We start from the raw sequence: 10,266 nt of genomic DNA on the forward strand, positions 1-10,266 counted from the left end.
TCAGCTCGTCGAGAAAATGCGATTTAAGCTATAAAATTAAAAATGCACCCAAAACCTAAACCAAACGTTGCAGGTGGTTATTTCTTCATGCGCAGTGGTCAACGCGGCACTCTCTAGCTGCCAAGAGCACTTTTTACTATGCGCACCCAACCAGAGTGACGGGAGGAGCACATTTCAGAAAACGTGCTCAGCTCGTCGAGAAAATGCGATTTAAGCAATAAAATTAAAAATGCAACTAAAACCTAAACCAAACGTTGCAAGTGGTTATTTCTTCATGCGCAGTGGTCAATGCGGCACTCTCTAGCTGCCAAGAGCACTTTTTACTATGCGCACCTAACCAGAGTGACAAGAGGAGCACATTTCAGAAAACGTGCTCAGCTCGTCGAGAAAATGCGATTTAAGCAATAAAATTAAAAATGCACCTAAAACCTAAACCAAACGCTGCAGATGGTCATTTCTTCATGCGCAGTGGTCAACGCGGCACTCTCTAGCTGCCAAGAGCACTTTTTACTATGCACACCCAACCAGAGTGACGGGAGGAGCACATTTCAGAAAACGTGCTCAGCTCGTCGAGAAAATGCGATTTAAGCAATAAAATTAAAAATGCAACCAAAACCTAAACCGAACGTTGCAGGTGGTTATTTCTTCATGCGCAGCAGTCAACGCGGCACTCTCTAGCTGTCAAGAGCACTTTTTACTATGCGCACCCAACCAGAGTGACGGGAGGAGCACATTTCAGAAAACGTGCTCAGCTCGTCGAGAAAATGCGATTTAAGTAATACAATTAAAAATGCACCTAAAACCTAAACCAAACGTTGCAGGTGGTTATTTCTTCATGCGCAGTGGTCAACGCGGCACTCTCTAGCTGCCAAGAGCACTTTTTACTATGCGCACCCAACAAGAGTGACGGGAGGAGCGCATTTCAGAAAACGTGCTCAGCTCGACGAGAAAATGCGATTTAAGCAATAAAATTAAAAATGCACCCAAAACCTAAACCAAACGTTGCAGGTGGTCATTTCTTCATGCGCAGTGGTCAACGCGGCACTCTCTAGCTGCCAAGAGCACTTTTTACTATGCGCACCCAACCAGAGTGACGGGAGGAGCACATTTCAGAAAACGTGCTCAGCTCGTCCAGAAAATGCTATTTAAGCAATAAAATAAAAAATGCACCTAAAACCTAAACCAAACGTTGCAGATGGTCATTTCTTCATGCGCAGTGGTCAACGCGGCACTCTCTAGCTGCCAAGAGCACTTTTTACTATGCGCACCCAACCAGAGTGACGGGAGGAGCACATTTCAGAAAACGTGCTCAGCTCGTCGAGAAAATGCCATTTAAGCAATAAAATTAAAAATGCACCTAAAACCTAAACCAAACGTTGCAGGTGGTTATTTCTTCATGCGCAGTGGTCAACGCGGCACTCTCTAGCTGCCAAGAGCACTTTTTACTATGCGCAACCAACCAGAGTGACGGGAGGAGCACATTTCAGAAAGCGTGCTCAGCTCGTCGAGAAAATGCGATTTAAGCAATAAAATTAAAAATGCACCTAAAACCTAAACCAAACGTTGCAGGTGGTTATTTCTTCATGCGCAGTGGTCAACGCGGCACTCTCTAGCTGCTAAGAGCACTTTTTACTATGCGCACCCAACCAGAGTGACGGGAGGAGCACATTTCAGAAAACGTGCTCAGCTCGTCGAGAAAATGCGATTTAAGCAATAAAATTAAAAATGCACCTAAAACCTAAACCGAACGTTGCAGATGGTCATTTCTTCATGCGCAGTGGTCAACGCGGCACTCTCTAGCTGCCAAGAGCACTTTTTACTATGCACACCCAACCAGAGTGACGGGAGGAGAGAGAGAAGAATAAGGCGGCAGGCTTTGATGTCTATTCATATGCAAATGAGTTAGGAAGTCATAAAATTTTATGACCTATTGATGTTAAGATTTATGGCTTTTTTTTTTATTGGGGGTCATAAATCACCCTTGGGGGCATCAAGATGGCGCCAGTCATGACGGCGCCATCTTTGACTGTCGCCATTTTGGTTTGCTGGCGCCATTTTTAAGATGTGGATATGTATGGGCATGTATTTTTATGAATCAAGACAGGTGCAGCACCTGAGCTAGCTTTGCTAACAGCCCTCTGAGCTACCTTTGCTTCCGGCCCGTACGTGTGAGCTTGAAGAGAGCCTTTCTGTTGAGAAGAGGAAGAGGAGGAGGGGGTTAGAGAGGCGTCATTAGAGGTGGCAAAGTCATTAGAGGTGGCAAAGTTGGCTTCAAGAGAGTCGCATATAATTTGAGAAACAATAGCTCAGCCAAAGTTATCTGAAAGCGTGAGACGCATGTAATTTGGTAAACATTGCTTTAGAGGATCAAGGGGGTTTTGGAGGATCAAGGGGGGTTTTGTTGAGAAAATCACACGGCTACAAGTCGCAAGGTGTTGGTGCATAATTTGACAAACAATACTGGGTCCGACGATATGAGAAAGACCTCTTTGATGCGTCATCAACAAGCGGCCAAAGTTATCCGATTTCGTGCGACACGTGAGCTCATAGGCGTGGTCTTATCCCCGCCGAATTTAAAGTTTGGTGTGGACGAGCATCATTTTGGAGAAGACAAGACAAGACAACCCATCGCTCGGACCAACGGGGGTCGAAGCGCGTCAAAAAGCTGTTTTCGAGAATGGTTAAAGGTAAGTCATTTTACTACATTTCTCACAATAATAATAACAGATAATAATAATGATAAATAATAATAATAGGTTATTTTATAAAACAAGATGTATTGTTTACAGACAACATCGTTTTTGCCGATGTCCACGCATCTTTTGACGACGATTTTAGCGACGTTTACCTAACACAATCAGACTACGGTGAGTCAATCGCGCATCTAAGATAGTTCATATAGAGGGTATTAGTTGCTGATTTTATTTTTTGTATGCGTCAGATCTCCTGGCCGCTGCCACTAGAAAAAACAATCGGCCGACACAAACTGCCTCCGACCGCCATATTGGAGCAGTCGAAACGTCCGACCGCCATATTGGAGCAGTCGAAACGTCAGCGCCAGCGCGACCGGCGGCATCAGAGTCACGTGCTACTGTTGAAACCAATCCAATCTCAACCCGCACCGTTCAGCCGGAATCAGCGACGGACTCAGAACTAGTTGAAGCTCTGTCTACTTACGAGGGCTTGAAGCATCATCAAGAGTCGACAAACAAAGTTAGAAGCATTTCCTTCTATGTTATCATTCGACTTGCTATTTTTGATAATATAAAGGGTTAACCGTTTTTTTTGTTTTTTTTTATAGCCACTTCCAGGTGAGCGTCGTGACACGAGAGACAGGAAGAGGCGGGGGAGGAGGAGAGGGCACCCCTTCTACAACACGCACCACTCAACCAGCAGGGGGTCTCTAAAGTGTCGTGGTAACTGTGTCTACAAAAGACGGTTACAAGAGTGTTTTAAGATTATACGTGCTCTTACAGATTTAGCCGAATCAAAATAGGTTTGTGTTGTTTCTGTTGTGTTTTGTAAAAGAAAATATAATGGATCATCCAAACCTTACGTCAACGGAGTCAGATTTCTTAGCAAACATTGATGAAATAGATTTACCGTCATTTAGCGGGCCAAGCCAAAGAAGTGACACACCAGAGCTAGATTTATCAAACGCTAACAATGTGTGTACGAGTCAAATAACAGATTTGCTCAACAATGTGAGCACGGCTTTGTCAGAGGGGGAGAGACCAGACAGTCCTGCTATTCTCACTCATTTACAGGCTGTCATAGATGAATTGAACAATCAAAGTATGAATGAAGGTCGACAGAGTCCGACACAAATCCCGTCACAATTGCTAAACATGATAGCGGAATTAAACAACCAAGCTAATGGCAACAACGGGCGTATCAGTCCTGACATTCCTGTGCAGTTGCTAAACATGATCCAAAATCTAAATACACAGCCTCTGGTTGACCCGTTGACCGCTAACACTGTCGATTCATCATCGTTTGCTGTTGACGATGTTCAGCCGATATTTCAGCCTAACAACTGCTCTGTTATAATTGATCACGAAATAGACGTTATTGACAACAACACACCAGCATTTCAACACACGCCCCAGCAATCTAACAACGGTTCTGTATTAGCTGACCAACACGGCGGTTCTATTGTAATCAATAGGCCACATTTCAATAATGTAGAGGTAAGGCGACGGTTAAATATACCATCGCAACAGAACATTAATGATTTTGCAACCTTCTACCTCCAGATTGAAGATAAAATAGATGATGTCGTGCAAGAGGTAGCTAGCAGGGCACAAACAGGTGATGTAATTCAGATAGAGCTCGCGGCTGGTAACGATAGAGCTCACATCTACCAGCAAACTAGTGATATAAACTCTATCAGAGATAATGTATCAAACCTGCTTGAACGTTTAGCCCAATCAAACACAGAGCTTCTGGCTGATGAGGGCTTAGAGCTCATTGTACAAATAGTCACACCATTGCGTGGTGGTGGTGGAATGCGTCGAAGGCTGTTGAACACTACCAACAGAGAGATTTTGAGGTTGAAAAAACGACACCTACACATACCACGTAATACAGACAATAAATTGTGTTTCGCTCTCTCACTAACCTATCTGCTAAATGACACACTCACGACAAAACAGGCCACAAGACACGCACGGCTCTTACATGAGAGTGTAGGATTGGATTGTCAAACACCTGTGAGTCTGGGCGATGTCCATAAATTTGAGAAAGTCCTCAAACGGAAAATAACTGTAATGTATCGAAAAGAGGACTGCCGCCCCATGACCTTTTTCGACACGCGTTACCCCAAAACAGATAACGACACTTTATTTGTCTTAAATCTTGAGGGCCATTTTTACGGCGTGAAAGCGATTGAGGCCTTTGTCGGCCACGCATTTTTTTGCAGGCATTGTTACAAAGGGCATGAGAATTGGCAACAGCACCATTGTGAAGGACACTGTGGCGTTTGTCTTGATCCATGCTGTAAACAGCGACGGTTTAAACATGTCATCTGCCCCGACTGTAACAAATCTTGTCGTAATGAGGAATGCTTTACCAAACATAAAGAGTCTCGATCAATGAATCGTGTCAGCAACTGCACTTCATACAAAAAATGCTTGGAGTGCGGTCTTCAATATTATGTGAGAGCTGATGGTACCGGTGCTAAACATCGTTGCCCCGTTAAAAAATGCACAGTGTGTGATGAGATCATAAATCAAGATGACGCATTGTTGAACCCTCACATGTGCTACATTCAGCCCATCAAACCACAACCACCGTGCAAAAATGTAGTCTACTACGATTTCGAAACTTATGTAGATTCAGACGGTTTACACAAACCTTTTCTCATCTGTTGCGAATCAAATAATGGACTGGCGAAGCATTGGTATGGCACAGATTGTGTTGATGAATTTCTCAGATTTTTCCGAAGGCCACGGTTTAAACAAACTACGTTTGTTGCACATAATGCGAGAGGTTTTGATTCATACATACTGATAAGGAGAATGCTTGAATTAGGTCTCAAACTCGACATTCTGATGCAAGGGAGTAAAGTTCTATCATTTGTCGATTTAGACACAAAATCTCGATTCATAGACTCTCTCTCATTCTTGACGATGCCTCTAAGCGCAATGCCTAAGGCCCTGGGGTTTGAAGACAAATCAAAAGGTTACTTCCCACACAAATTCAGCTCTTTAGAGCATCTAAACTACGTAGGGTCTCACCCTGACCCCACGTACTACGGCACCGAGCGAATGTCACCCTCCCAACGATCAAAGTTTGACGAGTGGTATGCCAAAGAAGCTAGCAATGTGTTTGATTTTGCTAAACAGGCAATAGCCTACTGCAAGAATGATGTTGATCTGTTAATGCAAGGGTGTGAAAAATTCAGGAGTGAGTTTTTTGAGGCCACCGGAACAGATCCATTCAATGCGGTAACAATTGCGTCGGCGTGCATGAAAGTTTTTCGAGCTAATTTTCTGACTCCTCAAACACTAGCCATTACACCATCAGACAACTATATGCGTCAGTACAAAGCTTTCTCGCACGATTCTATTCAGTACATGCAATGGATCATGCACAGCCAAAATATCCAAATTAGACATGCGTTGAACGGTGGTGAAGTTAGGATAGACAACTACTTTGTAGATGGTTATTGTGAAATCGGGGGCGTAAAAATAGTGTTTGAGTATTTTGGTTGTTATCACCACGGCTGCGCAGAATGCTTCGACCTCTCTAAAATATGCCCGACAACCAAACGCCCTTTTCAGGAGAGGTTTGATAAAACACAAAAGAAAATTCAGGATCTACAGCTTAGACAGGATGTGTACCTTGTAATTATGTGGGAGCATGAATGGTTGCAAATGAAAAAGATGGACATAGAGGTGAAGGAATTCCTTAAAAAAAACAAATTTCCTACACCGCTCAAACCGAGGCAGGCTCTTTTTGGGGGCCGAACAAACGCATTCGTTTTAAAATACACGGCAGAGCCAGACGAGCGTGTGTTGTATGTTGATGTGACATCATTATATCCTTTCATCAACAGTACAGCCACATACCCAATCGATCATCCAACGATTATCCACGATGATTTTAAAGACCCTAGGTCGTATTTTGGTTTCATCAGCGCCACAGTCAACCCACCCCGTGGTTTATATTTTCCCGTTCTACCGTTCAAAACAGCTAAAGGTAAACTCGTCTTCACACTGTGCCGCACATGTGCCGAGTGTAACAACCAGCAGACGGCTTGTACACATAGTGATGAGCAAAGATCGTTAACAGGTGTTTGGACAACCCCTGAATTTGTTAAGGCACTCGATCTCGGGTACACGGTTGCGGAAATTACAGAAGTGTGGCATTACACAAGAACGAGCGACACAATTTTCCGTGATTACATGCGAACATTTCTAAAAGGTAAACAAGAATCTTCAGGTTACCCGCCTCACGTGGTCAACCAGGCTGACAGAGAAAGATACATAGAAGGGTATGCCATTCATCAGGGTATCCAACTCGATCCTTCCAAAATTGCTGTAAACCCTGGCAAAAGGCAAGTGTCAAAACTCTGTCTTAACAATCTGTGGGGAAAACTCGCGCAACGTGACAACATGACAAACACAAAAATTGTGACAAAATCAGAGGATTTTTTTGAACTTTTGTTTTCAGGTCTGTACAATGTGAAATTCTTCCATTTTATCAATGAGAAGCTCTCAATTGTGCAGTATTGTATCAACATAAACAACGAGATCCCCGCCTCAAAAACATCAAACGTGGCTGCAGCGTGTTTCACAACAGCCTATGCACGCCTAAAAATGTACAGCTATTTAGAAATTTTACAGAAGCGTGTCCTTTACACAGATACAGACAGCCTCGTGTACACTGTGAAGCCAGGTGAAAGTGTTCTCGCGCTAGGTGATTATCTGGGTGATTTGACAGATGAGCTTTCGAACGACAGCATTTTAGAATTTGTCTCAGCCGGCCCCAAAACATACGCTTATAAAACACGAGGGTCGTCTCAGACGGTCATGAAGGTAAAGGGTATCACACAAAGTCACGAAAGCGGTCAGAGCATCAATCTCGACAGCATGCTCAGTTTGGTTCAAGGCTACATCGATACAGCAGGTGCGACCTCAGATGTGCTTTACGCGCCCCAGCATAATATCGTTCGCGATAAGAGAGGGTTTCATCTCAGAAACGTGTCATTTTCCAAGCGGCTTCGTGTGGTGTATGATAAAAGAAGGCTGCTAGAGCGAGGCACCACTGAACCGTTTGGCTACTGATATTTCTATCTATCCATACGTGTGTCTGTGTGTGGAAATGGCTTTTAATCAGATTGAATTCGACCCCAGATTAGAACTCCCTTTTTCATCGCTAGTAGCAGGGCCTTCGGGTTGTGGCAAGACTTTCTTTGTAAAAAATGTATTGCAAAATCCTGAACATGTTCTGAGAAAAAAACCTGATAATATTGTCTGGGTTTATACTTCGTACCAGCCAATGTACGATGAGCTCAAAAACCTGAATAAAGACATTGTTTTTATCAAGGGGCTGCCTGAATCTTTTGACGACGAGAAGCTGTTCCCGCCACAGCAGCACCATCTGTTGATTCTGGATGACGTCATCTTCCAAGCTTCGGATAACCCTGAAGTGGTTCGAATATTCACCCAATATAGACATCATAAAAATTTAAGCGTTATAATGCTAACGCAGAATGTATTCCATCAGGGGAAATTTAGCCGGACTATTAGTTTGAACAGTAATTATTTGATTTTGTTCAAAAACCCCCTCGATAAACTGCAGGTGAGTGTCCTGGCGAATCAAATTTCTCCCAGCAACCGGAAGTTTTTCCTGGAATGCTTTGAAGATGCTACAAGAGAGCCGCATGGGTATTTACTGGTAGATTTGACACCTTCATGCCCAGAACAATATAGACTACGTACAGGTGTACTACATAACCAGTGGCCTGTCGTTTATATACCCAAACAATAAAGCGATGACGAAGCTTTTAAAAACAAACGCACCGTTACTCAAATCTCTGTTTACATCCAAGCCGGCCAAACGTAAGCATTTGCTACTCAGAGGCCCCAGTAGTTTGGTGAAAGCATTATGTGAGATTGCTCTAAATCTTCTTAAAGGACATGTACCCTTAAAATCAAAACTTTACAAGAGACTTAAAAAGCAAAAGAAAAATATCCGCTTTTTGGCTGATAAGAAAAATACTTTGAAGAAGAAAAGAGCTGTGTTAGTTCAGAAAGGTGGTTTTATTTTACCGTTACTGGCCGCTTTCGCACCTGTTCTCGGGAGTGTCATTAGTGGCTTTATGAACAAAGCATAAAATGAGTTTGAAAACGGCTCAGAAAATGTTCCTGATTTCGCCTTATCAGCTCGAGAGGCTGAATCGACCAGCGCCGACCATCCGTGATACAGCAGAGCATTCTTTGGATGAAGAGATGAAACAGGTTTTGGATAATAAAAATTTAAATCAATATGAAAAGATCAAAATTTATCAGACCTTAATGCAGCGTTACTTGGGGTTGGTCAAACAAAAAGACTCCGAGCAAATTCCTATTACGATTCGCCACGAAGACAATGAGAGGGGTGAAATAAAGGCCGCTGATGAGAGCGCAACTGATGATATTCTGGACGCCATAGGTCCACGTTTCCGACGCAATGCCAACTATGTGCTGAAAAGACTATCGGCAGAAGATGTAAGCTGGACGCCGTTAAGTGAATTTGTTTTTAGAGGAAAAACTATCAAAGGCTCCCATATGAGCGATCTGTTGAGACATTTGTGTACGAGTGGGAAAAAAATCAACGAGAAGCCGGTAGGATGGAGTGAATTTCTCCGAACGCTAGCACGGTTAAACTTGCCGGAAACAAGCATCTCCAACCCCTTGGCTCGCGCAGATTTTAAACGTTTAAAATACGCTACAGGTGAAGATGGGGATGTTTCTTATGTAGAAGATGTAAACATGATGAATAAAAAAAAAAGAAAGAGGACATCACCGGTAGTAAAATGGGTTAGTTATTAGATGACACTATTGTTGTTAGTGGAAAAAACAACGCATGACTCTGTAACTCTCTTTAACAATGTTTATTGAATAAAAGAGATTTTATAAAACATTAACATGGTTTCAGACAATGACATTTTTTAAATTTATGCAACGAACATGATGTTTGCCCGCCGCACATCCGGTCTGGTCTTCGACATTTTTTGACAAACTCTCTAACCATCGCGTCGTTATGGAGAGGGTCGGAATTGTAATGAGTCAGCACTTCACGATAAGTGTGCCCCCATCCGCGTTGGGTTAAATAATACACACAGTGTTGACCGCAGGTGTCTGTGAGCTCGTGCTGCAACTGCCCGTTCTGATAGTCGATCCGTTTAGAATGCTTCTTCAAAAATCTGTATATACTGGCCGGGTAGTACGACCCATTCGGTGGTAGCCCAAAAGGATCAAAGAATGTGGCCGAGCCGTCCGATTCTAAAGTCAAAGCGAGCCAGTGCTCTCCGGGTAAATGTCTTGGATGCGTATTGACTATGTAATGTTTCGGAGGCGTGTCTCTGACGTCACCTAGCTCATCCGATGCGAAAACGCCTCCAAATAAGGTTCTCTGCATCCGGGTCATAATCATGTCCAATTCACGGCCGTTCATAGCGTTAATAATAGTCCATCAATACTTCCCTCTTAGCATTAATCTCTATAAGCGAATCATAAACCGCGTATACAATGAGGGTTGCTGTATGCGGTAATGGGG

At 43.2% G+C, this 10,266-nt stretch overlaps 1 long non-coding RNA gene across 1 annotated transcript; it reads left to right on the top strand.

Annotated features, from left to right (window-relative positions):
• The first annotated feature begins 1,864 nt into the window (after positions 1-1,864).
• On the top strand, positions 1,865-8,047 carry LOC125994445 (uncharacterized). Its single transcript, XR_011086643.1, has 4 exons — positions 1,865-2,687; positions 2,790-2,867; positions 2,942-3,213; positions 3,302-8,047. It is a non-coding gene; the product is annotated as an uncharacterized lncRNA (long non-coding RNA).
• The last annotated feature ends 2,219 nt before the right edge of the window (positions 8,048-10,266 follow it).

The sequence above is a fragment of the Syngnathus scovelli genome, chromosome 3 (genome assembly GCF_024217435.2).
Source record: "Syngnathus scovelli strain Florida chromosome 3, RoL_Ssco_1.2, whole genome shotgun sequence".
NCBI classification, from domain to species: Eukaryota; Metazoa; Chordata; class Actinopteri; order Syngnathiformes; family Syngnathidae; genus Syngnathus; species Syngnathus scovelli.